The following is an 18,927-nucleotide window of genomic DNA, read 5'->3' as shown; positions in this document are numbered from 1 at the left end:
TCTCTGTTACCCTCCAATGCAAGGGCACAGAGCAGCTTGCACACATGCTCCGGGCCACACAGCACGGATACCGGGACCCGAAACCCAGGCAGCCAGGCTCCGGCCCCGTGTGGTTAAACGAAAATCATCGTGGGAAGAACCGTTTTCTTGCCAGGGACGGAAATCAGTTGAAACGCTTTACAGATCTGACGCCCTGCGTGCCTTGGGCTGTTCTTCTGTGTGAGGTTTGCCTCATCCTCACCTGCAGGATGAAGGAATTTGAGGGGTTTGCAAGCTTTTTTTTTAAGTCAGAGACTGCTTTCTCCGAATGAAACCCCACGCTGAAGCCTCATTCAAAAAACAGGTTAAAGCAGAGGTGTCATTGTAGTCACAGCACAATATTTACGGAGCACTGACACACCCCAGACCCCGGGCTAAGGTGAATCTGCTCAAAAACCTTACAAGGCAAGAATGATTCGTGTCCCCGTTTATAGATGAGGACACAGAGGCACACAGGTTGGAAGCGGCTGAGCCGGGATTCGAACCCTGTTTGTCTGCTGCACCACGCTCTGCTGCTGGCGTGGGGCGCCTTCTTCTCTAGTCCCATTCCGCTAGCCATCAGTGGCTGCCCAGGACCCTAAGGCTCCTTCCACCTATGAAATGAAATGATTCTATTGTAGACAGCAGCCAAATTAGCCTTTTAGAGCCTGAAAGAAATTCGGCTAAGCTGGGTTTTTTTTGTTTTTTTTTTAAAGATTTTATTTTTTCCTTTTTCTCCCCAAAGCCCCCGGTACATAGTTGTATATTCTTTGTTGTGGGTCCTTCTAGTTGTGGCGTGTGGGACGCCGCCTCAGCGTGGTTTGATGAGCAGTGCCATGTCCGCGCCCAGGACTCAAATCAATGAAACACTGGGCCACCTGCAGCAGAGCGTGCGAACTTAACCACTCGGCCACGGGGCCAGCCCCTCGGCTAAGCTGTTTTTAAAAAAAAAATAAATAAATCCATCTGTGGCTAGTGGAAATCTTACAATAATAGGATAGGGGAGCTCAAATGGACCCTAGAGACCACCTCTTTCAGACTGTTCATTTTAGAGTTGAGAAAACTGAGTCTCAGAGAGGGGTAGCCACTTTCCTAAGGCCACATGGCAGTTAGTGGCTGGCCTGAGTCCAGAACCAGGCCTACTGACTCTTAATCATGCTGCTTCCACTTACAAAGGTAAAATCTTCCTGACCCACGACACTAACCTCGTGATGAGACCTAAGGCTCATTCGTGTCGGCAAGAAGTGAGAGGCCACCGGTGTTGTGCTGGTAAATCAGCGATCCCTCTCAGTTCTAAGCTGTGTGCCTCTGTTTCCCCATCGATAAGGGACACAGATCATTCTTGCCTTATAAGGCTTTTGAGCAGACTCAGCTCAGCCCAGGGTCTGGGCTTAAAAAACGCCTGATTTGTAGTGTTGGCCAATTTCCATGGTGTAAATATTCATGTCGTGGCCGTGTATCACGATGATGTCTACTGGCTCACAAAATTCCAGAAAATTTGACAACCAGCCCTTGTGAGCCAGTACAGGCCGGCTCCAGCACACCACTCATTCTATCCATCATGTTCACAGCGTTCTTTATGACTCGGTGCCACACGATGAAGATGAAACTTTCCGGAGTCCAAAAGTCAGAGACCCAGGAGCAAACTGAGACTGGCCCGCCCCACGTCCAAGGTGAGGAGGCAGAGAACCATGGTGAAAAGTAGCTCATCAAAGGAGGCTGGCCACCCCAAGGGAGAAACAGAATGCGAGGGCAGGCATACCCCAAAGATCTGGAAGCTGGCGATGTCCAACACCCCGATAAAGAACTGCCTCTGCATCTTGGGGTCCCAGGTCTTGTTGATCCTGACCACCAGCCACTGGAACCTCTTGCCGTAGACGGCCTTTACCCAGGGCCCCGATGGTGGTGTTGCTCTGCTCCGTGTCCTGGCCCTTCTGCACGAACTCATTGCCTGCTTTGACCCGGGGCTCAGGGATGCCCCAGCCACACACCTACCCTCAGTGGTGTCCACTTGAGCTTGCTCCTCTCCGGGCTTCTGCTTGAACCTCATGTTGCCAAAGCGCGTGATGCCCCCGGTCAGCTTATGAATGCTGGTCTTCTCCTTGGTGCCGAAGCCCAGCACGTCAGAGCCTGCAAGGCCGCAGCGGGGAGAAAGCCACGCGCTCCTGGGTTCTCATTCCACAGAGCGGAGGCCACAGCACTGCCTCCAGGGGGTGGCACCAATGCATCACTGCGGCCCGGTGTGGGCTCTGGGGGTCAGACACGCCCTAAACAGGGACAGGTCTGTCTTCCTCCAAGGAGCCCAGACCAGGTGCTCTGCAATATTGTCATTTTATTCATTTAACCTCTCTGGCCTCTGCTGAGTCATCTGTAAGATGGGGACAGTAGGTGGTCATAAGGATAAACCAGAATGATGTGTAAATCTTTACTCCAGTGCTTGACACATCGTAAGTGCTCAGTAAATGGAAGTCGTATTATTACTGCCATCATTATTATTGTCAAGGCTTCATGCTAGATATTGGGAGAGGAGAAGGCAAAGATGCCTCAGGAATTGATTCTGTTGTCAAAGAGGGAGAAGGCCTCTGACATAAACATTCCTAACAGAAGTCACAGGCGCTCAGTGCCATCAGAGAAGGAGAGAGAGGGTGCGGGGGGAACTTGTAGCTGGACTGGGGAGGAAAGAAAGTCAGGTGGGGTGGATGGCCCCTTAAGTCCTGTGGAATTCTAGTTCAACCCTGCAAAGAGATGGCTTGCTACACTGGGCTTGTGATGCATGCCAAGTGCAACCCCAGAAATCTCCAGAAAAGACCTTGGCTGTTCCTGACAGCTCTGTGTAGCGCCCCCACCCCAATTTTGGTGGCAGTGCACGCCACGCAAGGCCCCCACGTTTCCGTCTGGCCCTCCCTGTGTTGCGCCAGCCACGCCCTCCTGCTCACGTCTGTGATCTGAAACTCCTCCCCCTTGTCCACATAATCCACCACAGTGATGCCCGGCTTACCCAGTGGTACTGCTTAGCGTGGGGACCAGCAGCAGACTCTCTGTCAAGAGCGGGAAAGCAGGTTAACAGCTCGGTGACATGTGGTTTTCTTCTCCTTCCTTTTGAACCCTTTTTAACCCATATCTCTAAATGCCTCGCATGTACCAGGCATGATGGTGGGCATCATAGGGGTTATGGGGTGAATAAGTCATGGCCCCTGCCCTCTGGCATCACCTGGAGTCATAGAGGGACTTGAACAGGGTCACATGAGAAGCTTTGGCGTGGCAAGAGGGTCTCAGGAACTCGGTTGTGTCCTCTGTCACTTGGCCCAGTACCTGGCTCCTCGTAGGCACCCAATAGATATTTTTATAAATGATTTCATATCTTTCTCCTTCCTCTCTCCTATAGAGGGCACGTCGTTCTCAAAGGCAGAAGGTAACACGATGACTGCAGGGGGCAATAACACTCACACGCGTATAATATGCACGGGTTGTTGTTGCTTTTACAAAGAAATATGTGCACTTCTGTTTTTCTCCAAATGGGTGTCCCTCTTGGTCTATCTTTGTTTTTTTACTTTTGGAAGAGACACGGGCGCAAGAAATATTTTCCTTCTCTTTCACCTCTACTGTGGAGAAAAACTACAGCCCAAGAAGGAAGATTAATGGTGACTGTCGCTCTGCTCCAGAGTCGAGAAGGCAATAGGGCTTGGTAGGGAGTGTGATAAACAGGAGAGCTTGAGCTCCATCCAAAGGGACCACCACCACCCAGCTGCCCTGATTATTGCCACGTGGGAGGGCAGGCCCATGGCTACCAGATCTTCTGCTACTCCAGAGAAACAGGGAAACTGGGTTTTTATCTGAAGTCTTCCAATTTCAAAATGCCACCCGTTCATTGAAAAGTACGCTGTGTCCAACACAAATACAGCCCAACTGTGAGTGGGGGTGGTACGCAATGCTCTAGTCTCTGGTTGGGTTAGGAGATGTGTACGTGGATGATCAAGTTTCATCCCTCCCCGACCTTACATCCTGAGCAGGTCTGCCATGGATAGTTGAGCATGTTGGTGCCCGCACAAGGGCATCCAGCTGAGTGTGTGAGTGCAGTCTGCTAGCCGAGCTGTGCGCTCGGTGCAGGCTGTGTCCACCCAGAGGGGCGCCTATTCTTATGGCACATGCAAACACTGGCAGGGCCAACTGTGGCCCTGGGCTGACTTCTCTGCTGCGGTCTGAGCTTCAGGCCCAGAGGCAGCAGGTCCAAGACCCAGGGGTCTAAAGCCACATATCCCAGGTCCACGTCTCAGCTGTGAGTTACAGGCACCCCAAAGCCCCATCTGTGAAACGGCTCCCAATGGTGTTAAGCCTCGTAAGGCTGCTGTGAGCATGAGCTGTGCCAGTAGCACCTTGAGAGAGTTCTCTGTGACCCATTCACATAACTCTAAAGGGATTCCCACAGAACCACAGGGCTGGCCCCAGACCCTGCGCACACGAGAATCCTTCCCTTATGGAAAAGAGAGGAAAAGCAAGTCAAGGGGCAGGCAGGTAGGCAAAAAAATATTTACCGACAAGTTCAGGCTCCCTGTTGGAGAGAATCTGGTAGAAAATGTGGCATCTCCTCTCGTCCGCTTGCTGTGAGATGACACGAGATTTCTCTAAGACATCTGGAAAAGAACAAGCAAAAATGCCCCTAAGTGCAGACCCATTCTGCCTGGAGTGCAGGGTTCCATGGAAAGCAAGGTTCCCCTCTCCATGAAGCCCAGTGCCAGAGCCATCATGAGCCCATTCATCCCCCTCTCTCAGACACACAGCTTCAGGGGGCCTGACCGCCGACAGAGGGGAGCCCAGGAGCAGAGCCAGCCTCCTGGGCACCAGACAGGCCGTGTTCAGAAGCGCCCTGCGCTTGATTTAATATTCCTCTGTTGCCGTTTTGAAGTTCTTAAAACTTTCTGAACAGGGCGCCGTTCATTTTCATTTTGCACTGGGCCCCACAAATTATGTAGCTTGTCCTGCCCAGAAGAACCCTCCAGAAGGGGCCTGACTCACAGCTCTCGATGTCAGCTCCAGCCAGTTTGCCTATAGTTCCGGAGTGGGTTCGGATGAGCTTGCCCTGAGCAGGGAGGAGAGGAGAGGGTCACGAGGGAGCAAGCGTGTAGCTCTAGAGCAACTTGGCCCGGGTCCGGCCACGGTCACTCATGGACAGCCCCCTGAATTCTAAGGGTGCTGCGGAGAAGGGAACTGGGCCAGACGTGGCTGCATGTGGAGCTGTGGGTTTTCCACGCACGTGGGCAGGGAAGGAGATGGACAGGTCTCAGAGCTAAATCTAGGGTCTGTGGGGTAGCTTTAGGTTTGGGGCATTTGTAGGGGAGAGGAAGGCTCAGCAGGAAGGGCTGGGACCCTTTGGAATTCCGCTTAGAGGCAGGCGTGGTGGGCCAGCCAAAGGTGGGGAGCCCTGCACCCAGTTTCCTTACCCAGCGACGTCGCCTCCGTCTAGCTGACCTTCAGCGGAACCACCGATAAATTCTCCCAGAAGCAGGAGTGCCTGGATCTCCACCTCGCTTTGCTCCGCCCATTTGCCCTCACCTCCAGTCCCCACCTGCCCCCACCTCCTCCCCACCGGGCTGTTCTCTGAGCCCTGCCAGCCCACTGGCTCGGGGATGAGAGGCCCCAGCAGGAGGCTGGGAGTCAGGAGACAAAGGTCAGAGCATTTCTCAGCCTTCTATGACTCCAGCTCCCACCAGATGGCCATGTCAGCTTCCGAATCCACCAGGGCCCTGGGGACGGCCTCTCTCCTAGATCCCTCCAGTGGTGGGGAAGGAGGGAAGGCTTATCACCATGTTACCAATTCCCTGCATTCAAGTCCCTTGATTTAAATACCAAGGCGGGCTCTGGCAGATAACACGTTAAAAAGCTCTGGGAAGAAAATGAGTGGCTTGCCTCATCCCATTCGCCTGTTTAAATCAGCCCCAATTTCCTTACCTGGAATGGGGTGATGACACCTGTCCCACCACCCCCAGGGGCCACCATTGGGGCTGCTCGCACTTACAAAGCGAAGCGAGAGGAGTTGTTATTCCTCATGGTCCTGGCATTCCCGAAAGCCTCTGGCACAGGGTTCACCTGGATGACTTGATTTTCCAGGGACCCCTGACACGGGGAGAAACACAGTGGCGGGGGTGGGGTGGGGGGGAGTGGCCTGTCCACAGCTGCCTGGGGACTCAGGGCTTTCTTTCTTTCTTTTTTTTTTTTGAGGAAGATTAGCCCTGAGCTAACTACTGCCAATCCTCCTCTTTTTGCTGAGGAAGAGTGGCCCTGAGCTAACATCCGTGCCCATCTTCCTCTGCTTTATATGTGGGATGCCTACCACAGCATGGCTTTTGCCAAGTGATGCCATGCCCACACCCTGGATCCAAACCAGTGAACCTCTGGCCGCCGAGGAGCAGAACGTGTGCACTTTGCTGCGCCACCAGGCCAGCCCCGACCAAGGGCTTTCAAAGATCAGTGGCTTATGCGCCAGGAAGCAGGAGGGGAATGGCCTTGGGAAGGCAGGGAAATCGGGGCTGGAAGGAACCTGGGAAGAGGGCCGCCACCTCACAACTGTCCCCTGCAGCCCCCGACATCAGAGGAGCGCCTGGCAGACGACGGACCTTGACTCTTAGCTGCTGTTGCCTCACTTTGCTGTGGGTGGAGAGACCCAGACCCCTGAGGGAGCTGGGAACTCCTCCGTGGGCCTCCCTGCTCCTCCTCTGTCGGCTTCCGCTTTTTACAGCTGCTGCCAGTCCAGCTAAGACGCCTCGCGCCCCGGGGCTGCCAGGGCCTGCCGAAGCAGCTTCAAGAGCAGCCCTCGTTCCCCATTTCTCCCCTGTCAAGCACGAGTGGCTCGGGCCCCTGCCCTTCTGAGGGCAGACGCGGCCTGGGGCAGCAGAATCCATCCTGCGGGAGGAGACTGGATCTGCGGCTGCTGTCCCCCTGTGTGACCCCACCCAAGTCGCTTCTCTCTAACCTCAATCTCCTCGTGTGCAAAATGGCCATAACCAGCGCAGCAGCTGCGGGGGTCACGTGGCTTCTGCTGTGTGTGCCCTTCTGTGAGTGCCTGAAGACGGGGCGGGCTGGGGACGACAGACCCTGAGCCTGCCCAGTGGACCCTACCTTCCCATCCGGGGACTCTTTGCCAGTTCCTCCCATACTGGCAAAGTACTGGATGACCTTCCTGATGTTCTCAGTCTTGCCAGAACCAGATTCTCCACTGTAGGTGGAAAATGGGAGCAGACAGTGAAGCACAAAGAGGGGACTGGCCGCAGAGGAGCAAAGCAATAAAAGGAGCAGGCTGAGCGTGGCCACGTGTCACCCCTCAGCCGAGACAGGCGGGGGTGGGGGTGGGGCTTGGGGACGTGGAGGCCCCCCAGGGTTTAGCAAGTGCAGCCTTACTCATCGGCTGAGCCCACTCCCTGCCTGCTGATTTCCGTACAAAATCCCACCAATTCATTCTAAGAAGGCTTAATTACATATGTAAGACGCAGACCTAATTATGTGTCTATAGACTGAGAGACAGAAGGGACACTTACGTGATTAGCATAGACTGATTTTCACGGTCTGCAGGGAAGAAAACAGCAACAGGAAGATGTAACTAGGAAATGGTGAGAAAGTAGACATTTGACATCACCCTAGCCACACGGTCCACATCTCCTGGCATCCCACCCAGCTCGGACAGTGGATGCTGAAAACCCAGGATCCTGGGGGGTCTGTGGCCACATCCCTACCTCTGCAGCATACACCCTTGCAGAAAGGGCCAAGAATTTGCCAGTCACTCTGTTTCTACCTGCCCCATCCCATAAAGCTACCCCGTCATAAGCAACATAAAGAGAAGTGTTAATAAAAATCGCTACACGGGGCTACTGTACCGTATGGCAGAGGTCATACAGGGAATGGGAAAGTGTTGACTTGAGTTCTGGGCAAGTTACTTAACTTGGCATCCCATATTTTTGTGATGCTTAAATGAGATAGGGCGCGAGGTCAGGCTGGTACTCAGCAAGTGCCCCGTGCACTCACGGAGCACTGGTACCTGGTATCCATATCACGCACTGCTGCTGCTCGTGTATGTAGCAAAGAACTTCAGTGGGTGGCATGGGGTCAGTGTTGGGAGAGAGTAGCAGGTGGTTCCAATGCTTTTGGAGTCACAATGGCAAAGGAGTTTTTGGCACCCACCACGAGAGCCCCAACGGGCCCCACCCCACTTACTCATGAGCATGTCATGGTAGGCGTTGTCCGAGATGGACAAGAAGTGGGGCGGCATCTCCCTGCGCTTCTTGCCTTCGTACATGTTGGCCACACGGGCCCCGTAGATGGGCAGCCACTTGTAGGTGTTGACTGTCACACAGAATAAGCCTGAGCAGGTCTGGTGGGAAGGAAGGAGGATGGTCATCTCGCCCTTTCTCCTGGTTCCCTCTTCCCTCTGGGCCCCAGCCTGTCACAGAGGAGCCTGGTTGGAGGTTGCTGCCAGCCTGGAGAGATACGGTAGTGTCTTCTCTGGGGACAAAATCTACATCTGAGTATCTCTTGAGTAAGCAATAATCAATCAAATTAAAATAATCAATAGGATTATTTGAATAATACAGTGACTATATGGACAAATATGCAGCAAAAAGTCCCCCCCACCTGCTCAGTGGCCACCCCCTCCTCCTACAAGTAAGAGTCATGTTAGTTTCTAATACCCCCTTCCCCAGTTTTTGGTGCATATACAAACAAATCTAGAGACGCATTTTTATCTCTGTCCCCACCACCACCGCCTTGTTTTTAAAACAAAAGATAGTCTTTGACAATGCTGTTTTATGTCTTGCTTTTTCCACTTAATATATCTGGGAGATTTTTTCATGAGAGTTCACAGGGAGATTTCTGGGGTGTTTTTGTTTTGGGTTTTTTTTGGGTGTTTTGTTTGAGTTTTTTTTTTTTGAGGAAGTCTGACCCTAAGCTAACATCATGCCCATCTTCCCCTACTTCATACGTGGGACGCCTACCACAGCATGGCTTTTGCCAAGTGGTGCCATGTCCTCACCTGGGATCCCAACCGGCGAACCCTGGGCCACCGAGAAGCAGAACGTGCGCACTTAACCGCTGCGCGACTGGGCCGGCCCCCTGGGGTGTTTTAAAAGCTGTGGAGTCATCACTGTACAGACATGGTCCCCTACTGTTGGGCAGCTAGGTTTGCTCTGCTCTTAAGAAAAGATCAGGGGCCAGCCCTGTGGCGGAGTGGTTAAGTTCTCGCACTCTGCTTTGGTGGCCCAGGGTTTTGCCGGTTCGAATCCTGGGGGCGGACATGGCACTACTCATCAGGCCATGTTGAGGCAGTGTCCGACATGCCACATCTAGAAGAACCCACAACTAAAAATATACAACTATGTACTGGGGGGCTTTGGGGAGAAAAAGGAAAAATAAAATCTTTAAAAAAAAAAAAGAAGAAGAGACACTAACTTCTCTTTTCACCCTAAGGCCATTTTGGAATCAAATCATTCCATTAAAGAAAAATCAGAAGGGGCTGGCCCCATGGCTTAGTGGTTAAGTTCGCACGCTCCGCTGCAGGTGGCCCACTGTTTTGTTGGTTCGAATCTTGGGCACCGACATGGCACTGCTCATCAAACCACGCTGAGGCAGCATCCCACATGCCACAACTAGAAGGACCCACAACTAAGAATATACAACTATGTACCAGGGGGCTTTGGGGAGAAAAAGGAAAAAAATTTAAAAAATAAAAAATCAGAAAAAGCAGTGAGGTAGTAAAAGAAATGATCTGAGGGGAGAATGAGTAGGGTCAGGAAATAGCCAAATCCATGGGTCCCCATGAAAGGTTCCCTTCTCCTTGCTGGACACTCACATTGACGTCTGGTGCCCCGACTCTGTGCCTCTTTTCAATTCAACTTTAAAACCTTCCACTTTGGTCCAAGTGGGAATAAACGCCCCCCAGCTTCTCCTTAGCATAGCTGCGATATATTGAGTTTTTTAAAGGAATCTTATTAAATAGAAGATGAGCTCAAGGAAAGAGAAGCAAAGAGAAGAGAAAAAGAACCCAAAGAGTTGAGAGTATGATGCACAGTGTCTCATCCTGGGACTCCAGCCATTGAGTCACTCTGGCCCTCCAGCCCTGTCTGACGTGGTTGGGGGTGGGGCCAACAGCAGCCCGGAAGCCAGTTATGTCCCTGTTTGGGTCAGAATGAAAAGGGGAGGTCCCTCATACCAGTTGGGGTTGCGAGCAGCCCCTGCCTGCCAGACTTGTTTAACCAGCAGTTCAAACGAAGAGCTTTCAACAGAGGCTCCCTGCCCCGGTTCCTCAGGCCACACTCCACAGAGCCGGAAGTCCTTTAGCCCAAAGACACGGTGTGGCTGCCCCTGGGGAGCAAGCTTCTTGGCTGCAGAGTGGCCCCAAGTAAGCTGCAGCCCTGAGCTTGGCCACTGAGCCCACAGAGACATTCTCAGCCCCAGCTCCAGGCTCAGCTGAGGGTGGATGTGGTTCTTCCCAGATTGAGGTCCGGTGAAGCCCCCAATGAGCTTCAGGCCCAGCAAATATACCCACGAGCTTTCCAGAGCTCTTTCATTATGGTCTGGGGCTACAGTTCCCTGAATCTGGAGCTCAGGCAGCATGGAAATAGGACAGGGGAGGAAGCATGTTGCAGCCATCTTGGCTGTCACCATAAACCCAGGGAGTGGCCCCTGAGCTTGAAGTCAGAGCCAACCTCACCTATTCCTACCAGAGAATCATTTTTCCTTTTCAATGAAGACATCTAGAGAGGCAAACACCAAAACTTCTTTACGTCTCCTGTTGAGTCTGGCCACCAGCTCCTTCAGGAAGTCATCCTTCTGTCTTAGGGTTTCCAAGATGGTCGGGGGACTGATGGTAGCCCACTTGGTTCATCCTAGCATTGTGCTCAATGTTTGTTGAAGGAATGAATGGTTGGATGGATGGAGAGAAGGAAGGATGAAAATAAGGAAGGAAGGAAGAAAAGAAGGATAGATAAATGGATGGATGGAGGATAGATGTATGAACGGAGGGAGGATGGAAAATGGATGGATGGATGGATGGATGGATGGATGGACAGACAGACAGAGAGGGCCTTCTAATAAAGCCATCTGAAGTCACTAGGGAGAAAATGATGTTTTGACTGGGGAGTTTGCAGGAGTGGGGCGGGGAAGAAGACTTCTGGGTGACAACTTCAGCAAAAGGTGTTTCAACTGCCCGTGGAGATGGTGCCATCACTGAGACGCCAAAGACTTGGGGTGGAAGTTCTAACACATCAAAAACGTGGTCCCTGTGCCCTCGTCTGAGCCATAATGTGTACTGCTTCCTGGGGAAGGTAGAGTAGCTGCCCCCTCCCCATCAGGAGAGGGCGAAGATCTGCAGCCGCCCCTTCTTCCCAGCGCCCAGCCCTGGGCACTCACAGAGACCCTCACGTTGGTGTAGCGTTGGCGGGAACACTGGTCTCATTCAAGAAGGTCATGTCTGCCATGTCGCTGGCCTGTAGAATTTGAGTAGGTTCGTCTGCTGGATATCATCCTTCTTCATGGTGAGGGTCCAGTGAGGGGAGTAGTGTCAAGACGTAGAAGCACGTGAATGAGGACACAGTGCTGTCACAGCCATAGTGGCACCTGGCACAGGGTCCCACACACTCTCTGGTGCCCTGGAAGGAGCTGGAGTCAGGCATCCATGGGCCCAACTCCTTGTCCAGCCATGTCCCACTGTGAGACTTGGGATGGAGAGGGACTTCCGAGGCCACATGAGCCCTAACTGCCTCCCCTCTGAAGTAAGGATGACAATAGCTTCCTTGCCAGGTTGCTGGAAGAATTATATGGACTTAAGTGGGATCGTGTAAGATACCTCGTGAGCTATGAAGTTCCCTCTCTACATTCAGAGCACCTCTGGCCCACGCTCCTCTTTCCATCAAGTCCACTCTGGTAGCTAATCAGAGCTCACCCTTTGCTCCCAGGGACACTTTATAGAGATGTGACTCTTAGCTCTCTGCCTTGAGGATTAGTGGTGGTTTCTAAATATCCATGAACTTTTCTATTTAAAAAAAGACATTCCCCTGCTCCCACCAAACCACCTTACAGGATCAAATTGAAAGCAAGCAAGCAAAGAAGACAAAAAAAGACATCAATGAGTGTTGAGCTGTGGATGTGTTAGGGTGGAAATACTACGGCATTAAGAGCCCAGAGCTGGGGCTGGCCCCATGGCCAAGTGGTTAAGTTCGAGCGCTCCGCTGCGGGTGGCCCAGTGTTTCGTTGGTTCGAATCCTGGGCGCGGACATGGCACTGCTCATCAAACCACGCTGAGGCAGCGTCCCACATGGCACAGCTAGAAGGACCCACAACGAAGAATATACAACTATGTACTGGGGGGATTTGGGGAGAAAAAGGAAAAAAATAAAAAATCTTTAAGAGCCCAGAGCTCCCGTGCAAGGGGGGCAAATCCCATCCCCCCTAAACAGAAACCAGCACCAGCTCTTCAGTTCCAGCATCCAGGACCAAATCTGAAGATATGTGATCCAGAAAATAACTATCTTCGGGCTGCCTGCAGCCTGATATTGTGGTTTGCACACGTACTGGGATTTCTGGCACTTTTAATAATTTATGAGTCCAATATGCAGATGATTTGAAATCTTGGAAAATCCGCCCAGTAGTGGTTACCTAGTAAATCAAACTGGGTTCTATTCTGAGTCCATTTCTGGTGGTAGTTTCCAGATCTCTGGGCCTCGCCCACAGGCGAACACTTCTCTTTCAGTTCCAGCAGAGGAACGGAGGCCTTTGCCTGTTTCTTAGAAGCCAGATGAGTCAGTCTTTTCTGTCCCAAACCTGCTGGGTGGCGTGTTCACAGTGGCTGCTCACAGAAGTTGTGTTGTCCTTAAATAAGAATTGTCCTTAAATTGCACGGAAACTGGGGCCTCTGGCGCTCCACTCTCGTCATCCATCATTCCTTGCAACACTGCAATGCTCTGCCCTTCTGAAAAGCATGTTTCTCCCAAGAATTCAGCTTGACTTTCGTGTTCAAACCCACTTTAACCCAGCTGTAGCCTCATCACTCTCCTGCCGCTCCCCTCGAAGGGAGGCGAGGTGAAAGTAAAGCTCAGCTATTGCAAGTTCTGATCATGGAAGCTCTCCGAATTCTCCTATTTGTGAAATTAACCAAGTGTCAACCTCACACTCCCCCTTCACAACCCACCAAGCAGAGGAGGCGTGTTGATGTGGTGGGGGCACAGGTGCTGCAGCCAGACACAGCTGGATTTGAATGTGAGTTGATCATTTGCTGTCTTTGTGACCGTGGGCAAGTTGCCTACATCTCCTTGATCCTCTGCAAAATTGGATCAATAAATCCCACTATATAAGGTTATTAAAAGGATTAAACAAAGCGTCCAGTGTCTCACCACAAGTCTGCCACAGGGCAGGGGTTGAATAAACCAGATTTTCTATCCACTCTCTCAAGTCATCCGTCACAGTCAGACGCAGTGTGGACCAGCAGAGAGACTGGTGTGCTGGAAAGCCAGCGAAATGGAAAAAAAATTCCCTGGTTTATACCCTTTGTCCATTCCCATGGCGTAAATACTTCCACCATGGCTGACCTTAAGCTGTCGAAGGTTTACCAACCGGCTGCAAAGCCCCAGAATGTTTAGCATTGGGTCCTCACCAGCCAGGACAAGCCCAGCCCCAGTGCGCCACCGCCATGCAGCAAGGGGCTCGGGAGCCGCCATCTGTTGACCGTGCAGCTGAAGAGCCCACCCAGGTTGGCCAGGGTGTTCTGGGCCCTGTCTCATGCCATCATGGCACACGGTGCAACTGCTGACGGGAAGGATGCTCACTCTCACTCTTAGAACACAGACAGATTCCGCCTGAGAGCTGTTTGAGACTTTAAAGCTAAGGAACTCTCATGAGAGTCTCTCACGCACGTGTACCGTTTCAGAGCGTCCAGAGTGCTGTCACGTGTCCTATCATGTGGGACTCTATCGTGAGAGAGCCAAAGCTCAGAAAGGGGAAGTGTCTTGCCTGAGGCCACACAGCTTGAGTGTAGTTGAGTCTGGACTTGAACCCAGCACATGGGACTGGGGGCATCTGCTCCTCTTGCCGCTCTGCCTCGTTAGCAGAACCACGGACAGCAGAGCCTGGGTGTCCGCCACTCGCAAAGCTCGGTTTCATCCTAGAGGTGGTTCTCTACTCACCTGATTGGTGACTGTCTTCACTGTGACCTGGTCATCCTGTTCAGACTGAGTCTCCCCAGCGACGAAGCCCTCTTTCTCATCTTCGACCCAGGAGGAACTCTTGATGTCATAGGGCTCATTCGTGGCTTCAATCCTCTCCTTTTCAGGAGGTGCCAGGATGGGCATCGGATCCACATCATCCCCACATTCGCCTTTGTATCCACCGGGCATCACGGTTTGGCTGAGGGAGGAGCAGGAAGGAACTGAGGGTGGGAGCCAGGATTTCTCTGGGTGCTATAGGGGAAAGCAAGGATGGTTCACCAAGACTGGCGTATGGGCTGGGGCAAACGTCCCGAGAGACAGGGGGTTGCTTCTCTCATGTCACTTTGGGTGTCTTGGTGCCATTAGGTGTTAGGAACTGAGAAGAAGGAATAAGCTTACTCCTCAGAGTGCATACCCCCCACCAACCACAAAAGACTTCTGCATCTGCCATCTCACACAAGGGCTGTGAGGTAGGGATCAGGAAGCTTATTCTAAGGAGGAGAAGATGAGGGCCGGGAGAGGTTAAAGCAAGAAATTTTAACTGTGAAATGGGACAGGAAAACAATTACTGCTTGGTTTTCACTTTCCCTTAGGGTATGAGCACAGGCCACAGACACAGTCATACCAGCACTGCTGTGGTTTGTCCCCAACAGAAATCACAGCTATTCTCCTTTCATTTTAGTGTGGTTGCAGACATCTCAAAATGCTATTTACCGTCGTCTCAACTTCGAAATTACGGTCTTAGCCGACCCTCAGTTAGCTGTGGTTATTTAAATCTATTAACAAAGAAGTCCACTTATGATTACTGTATGACAAGCTGATTTTTAAAAATATTTTGATAACTGCGTTTTAGTACTGTTGGTTTCCTCCGTGACCCTATGTAGTTATTTCATGCATTTAGACACACTGATCTGAGCAGGGGTCCACAGGCTTCACCAGATGCCAGGTGGGTGGCTGGAATAGAATGACTGCTGGGGTTTAAGGATTGCCTCTCCTAAGATGAGGCCAGCCTGGGGTCAAGCCTGAGCCTCTTGGTTTCCAAACCCAGATAATTTCAACAAACCATCAGGAAGGAGAAGACGTAGGACTCAGTAGCAAAGAGAGAAGTCAGGAGCATCCCAGCTGGTCTTGGGGTGAAGAACCTTCTCGAAGGTCTGGGGACGCAGTGGTTCTGAGCCCCTTTGCCAGCGATACTGTTCTCGAGGCATCTTTAAATAACCTAGCTTGAGATTGAGGGTCTCCCCTGGGCCCCTGCTGCACCCGGCTATCTGCAGGAGAGCTCCAGCTTTTCCTGCAAGGGGCCCTGGTGTTTCCAAAAAAGGCTGAGCCAGGACAGGCAGCAAGGGAGGCAAAGCCAGACCTCTCTCCTCTTCTATTCTCCCTGTGGGGTCTGGCTTAGAGAGTTCTGTTTGGAGCCTGGGTTCCTGACCTCAACGCCGGTCCATTTCCCAGAAATTATGAACTAGGAAGGCAGGGATCCTGTGCCCTCGTGGGCCACAGACCTCTTTGGCCATTTAGTGATGTCTGCAGTTCCGTTGGACAAAATGGTTTAAATTCAGGTCATAAAGTACGTAGGATCACCAAGGAAACAAATGGCATTAAAATATAATTCACACAATGTTAATCATGCATGATATGGTAATACATGCACTTCTTAACTAACGCATCTAAGAACATGATCTAACGGCGGTTCTAATCCACTCTGTAGCTTTGAAGAATTAACGATCTTTTGAGCTATCTGCAATAGCTGTAATATGATATGAAGCTATCGGTGATTTCTGTTGCAGACAAAGCCAAAGATACCGCTACTACCACCGTGACTTGTTGTCTGTGTTACAAAGGGGAGGAAATGGCTCATTTCAGTTACAGGTAGTGAAAGTCAGTGAAGGAATTGTTTTCCCACTGAAGATCCCCAAGCCCAGGGAAAGAACCCTGCCTAATCCCTCCGGAGTCCCATCCCTGGGGAGCACTGGGCTGGGAGTCCTTGGTTTCCGCCAATGGCTTCAAGCAGTTTTCGTCCAGCATCCAGGAGACTTGGGTCTCACTCAGCTCTGCCACAAGTCACCTTGGGCAGCTCAGTCGCCACACTGGGGCTCCCCCCTCAACCCCCTGCCCCCCTTCTGGAAGACACAATTGCTCAACATAAGCTTCCTTCTATCGTTTGTTGGTCCTGACGGCGCACTTGCATTACCTTTTTGCTGTCTCATTTTCCTGGTTCTGTTTACCATCCTTGGAAGTCACCAGGGAGATGGGACCAAACTCCACACGGAAAGGAGATGCTGGTATGAGCAAAGTCAGATTAAAATACATTAGACTTGTCATTAAAACAAAACCACTGCTCAGTCTGAGGGCTGGGCTCCTTTTTCATTGTTCTAATGGGAGAGAGAGGGTGAAAAATTCTGCTTTCTTTATTCCAATTAGGCTGTTTGTGTTTTTTTCACTGGCGGTTTGGCCATGAACCACAAACCAAGGTGTCATTGCTGTTGTCCTGGCCTGGTGGCCTGGGGCACAGATCCCTCTGGCCAGGCAATGCCCTGAGGGTTGTCCAGGCCTCTGACACCAGGTTCTACCCCTCTCAGTGGCCACCAGCCTCCTGCTCAGTCATGACCCCACCTCCCAGGCCGCTCTGCATCCAAACCACTCCTGCCCCTGGGATAACAGCTCTTCCCAGGCATCTTTGATGACCAAGACCCACATGAACCACAAAAACCCAGAGAACATTCAGCCTGCAGAATGCAAAAGATAAAATGGTCCTCAGAGGGAACAGACGCATTACAAATGGGCTGGGGTTGAACCCAGTGTGAATCCGGCACCCACCCCATGCCCTCGTGGAAGGTGGGTGGGGCAGTGGAATGGAGCTGATCTGGGTTCGAATCCCAGCTGTGCCTGTCTCACTGTGGAAGCTGCATGAGTCTCGGCACCTCCCTCCTTGCCCTTAGATCCAGCTCCATGGGAGGACAGAGCTAGATGCCCACCCTGCAGCCCCTGGGGCAGGCGGGTGCTCACGAAATGCTCATCCCCTGCTTCCCTTGCTAATCTCTCATCATTGCAGCCACTTTCCCCAGGTGGCTCCTCCTCGGGACCCTGCTCCTCATTTCCCATCTCCCCCAGCATCCTCCATGTTTCTCACCTGAGACCACACTGGAAGAGACGGTGCCCAGCACAGGCTGGCCATTCCCTTTTATACCTGCCCAACTGGTCTGAGCACGCAAAACCTTAAAGAAGAGGAGCCCTCAGCTAGCCTGGCCTTCCAGGGCCTGACAGGACGCTCCCGGGTCCCTGAGGGGGGACCTTCGCCTCCCTCCCATTGCCCATGTGGAGAAACTGATGACCTCAGCCCAGGGGTGAGCCTGCGGGCAGAAACAGAACAGCTGGCTAATGACTTTTCCTCCTAAAGCCATAACTGCCCTCTTGGAGGGGGCTGACTCTCAGGGAGGAAGACCTGTGTTGACTCGTCAAAGCCTTGAGCATGGATGAGCCCGGATAAGCAACTGGTTGATGCCTTTGTTCCCTTCACACGCTCAGGCTGGAAAGCCAACGTGAGCTTGGACTTGAGTCATCTGATCATGGCCGTGGGCCCCTCCAGCCCACCACGGCCAGCAGAGGCCATGTGGTATCATGGTGCAGTGCCAATCTCAAGTCCCAAAGCTCCGCCTCTAACTCTTCCGTGGCTTCCCATGCATTGTGTGGCCTTGAGCAAGTCCCTGCCCTCTCTGGGCTTGCCTTTCCCATCTGTAAAATGGGAGGCATGGCCCCTTGGAATCCTTTGTGCTTTTCTCAAGCCCAGAGGTGGCCTCTGAGTCTGGAGGGAGAAACTACCTGGGGGACTTTCTGCCTGGCATCTGCCAGCACCCCTACCTCAACCTCCCCAGGTCCCCACTATTTTTCCATTAAGAAAAAAATTACCATAACATAAAATTAACCCTTTTAAGGGACTAACTCAATGGTATTTAGTACATTCACGATATTGTGCAACCTCCACCTCTATTTTCAAAACATTTTCATCAGCCTAAAAGGAAAGCTAGTGCCCGTTAAACAGTTTCTCCCCTAAGCCCTAGCAACCACTAATCTGCTTCCTGTTTCTGTGGCTTTACCTATTCCAGGTATTTCATATGAATGGAATCACACGATATGTGACCTTTTGTGTCTGGCTTCTTTCATTCAGCATGTTGTTTTCAAAGCTCATCCATGTTGTAGCATGTATCACTACTTCATTTTTTTTATGGTTGAATAATATTCCAGTGTATGGACATACCACAATTCGTTTGTCCATCTATCCATTGATGGACACTAAGGTTGTTCCCATCTTTGGGCTATCGTGAGTAGTGCTGCCATGAACGTACGTGTACATGTGTGCGTTTGAGCACCCGTTTTTGATTCTTTTGGATATTTACCTAGGAATGGAACTTCTGTATCACTTGGTAATTCTATGTTTAGTTTTTTGAGGAATCACCAAACTGTTTTCCACATGGGCTGAATCATTTTACACTCCCACCAGCAATTCACAAGGGTCCCACTTTCTCCATATCCTCACCAACACTTGCCATTTTCCGCTTTTTTTTTTTTTTGGTTTGGGCCATCCTGGCAGGTGTGAAGTGGCATCTCATTGTGGTTTTTACTTATATTTCCCTGATGACTGATGCGCTATGGAGCATCTTTTCACGTGCTTGTGGGTCATCCGTGTGTCTTCTTGGGAGAAACGTATATACAAGTCCTTTGCCCATTTTTT

This window comes from Equus przewalskii, chromosome 12 (assembly GCF_037783145.1).
Source record: "Equus przewalskii isolate Varuska chromosome 12, EquPr2, whole genome shotgun sequence".
NCBI lineage: Eukaryota > Metazoa > Chordata > Mammalia > Perissodactyla > Equidae > Equus > Equus przewalskii.
Note: the sequence above shows the minus strand (reverse complement) of the source record.